Source organism: Triticum aestivum, chromosome 7B (genome assembly GCF_018294505.1).
Source record: "Triticum aestivum cultivar Chinese Spring chromosome 7B, IWGSC CS RefSeq v2.1, whole genome shotgun sequence".
In the NCBI taxonomy this organism is placed as follows: Eukaryota; Viridiplantae; Streptophyta; class Magnoliopsida; order Poales; family Poaceae; genus Triticum; species Triticum aestivum.
This window is the reverse complement of record NC_057813.1, coordinates 492,854,164-492,855,770: the sequence shown is the minus strand read 5'-3', so window position 1 is coordinate 492,855,770 and position 1,607 is coordinate 492,854,164.

The window sequence follows — 1,607 nt, the reverse complement described above, 5'->3', positions numbered from 1 at the left end:
CCTGAGGGGGGCTGTCGACATTCTGGGAACGGGGGTCCTCAGACTTGCCTGCCTGCGACCTGCTGCATGGATCAACCGGAGGCCTAGTACGGCCCGTCTTCATCAATACCCTCGCGAGGGGCCAAGCCTCGCAGGGCGGACGATGCAAGGCCTCCCCAGGAGTTACCTCACCAAGCAGGCTCGCGAGGAGGCAGAGAGATCGAGGCAAGGGGTACCTCGCGAGGTTCCCATGACGCAAGCCATCACGATCAAGACCAGGCGGGCACGAGGCAGGCGCCAGCCCGCGCAGTGTTGTTGTTTCCTCTTTGGTGCAAAGGGCACAAGCGCAGGCGTGGAGTACCGAGGGATCAGGCAAAGGTTTCCATATCGGTGCAACGAGACCAAGGCCAGCAGGACGGAGGGACAGAGGTCACCATGGAGCCCAAGACGGCGTCATCACCGGCACCTTTGGCAGGCGAAGACCAACTTTAGTCAGGATAGCTTATACTAGCTGTCCCCTTTCAAAATGGCCGATATTGGATCCCTTCCCGCTCAATATTTGGGAAGAGGACCAGGGCCTGTATAAATAGAGCTAGCCACCACCGTAGAAGGGGGGGGATCCGAACCTAGCTCATCCACACACCACCACCACAAGAACACCTCTCCTCATGAGGCTGTTCTTCCCCTGTACTGTTCATCATCAGCCCAAGAGGCAATCCACCACCACACACAAGAGTAGGGTATTACACCACAACGGTGGCCCGAACCTGTATAAATCTTGTGTCTGTTGTGTTGTTCATCGATCTAGCCTAGGGATCGCGGCGAGGCTGAGAGCGAGATTCAGTAGGAGGAGATCTTCATGCACACCCCAGTGTTCAAACCTTAAGGGTTTTGCCGGAACCCGATATCCGACATTTGGCGCGTGATACGTCTCCATCGTATCTACTTTTCCAAACACTTTTGCCCTCGTTTTGGACTCTAACCTGCATGATTTGAATGAAACTAACCCGGACTGACGATGTTTTCAGCAGAACTGCCATGGTGTTATTTTTGTGCAGAAATAAAAGTTCTCAGAATGACCTGAAAATCCATGGAGCAACTTTTTAGAATAAATAAAAAATACTGGCGAAAGAAATAGCGTCAGGGGGCCCACACCCTGTCCACGAGGGTGGGGGCGCTCCCCCTCCCTTAGGCGCGCCCCCTGCCTCGTGGGCCCCCTGGACATCCACCAACCTCAACTCCAACTCCATATATTTGCTTTCACGGAGAAAAATCAGAGAGAAAGTTTCATCGCGTTTTACGATACGGAGCCGCCGCCAAGCCCTAATCTCTCTCGGGAGGGCTGATCTGGAGTCTGTTCGAGGATCCGAAGAGGGGGATTCGTCACTGTTGTCATCATCAATCATCCTCCATCACCAATTTCATGATGCTCATCGTCGTGCGTGAGTAATTCCATTGTAGGCTTGCTAGACGGTGATGGGTTGGATGAGATTTACCATGTAATCAAGTTAGTTTTGTTAGGGTTTGATCCCTAGTATCCACTATGTTCTGAGATTGATGTTGCTATGACTTTGCTATGCTTAATGCTTTTCACTAGGGCCCGAGTGCTATGATTTCGGATCTGAACC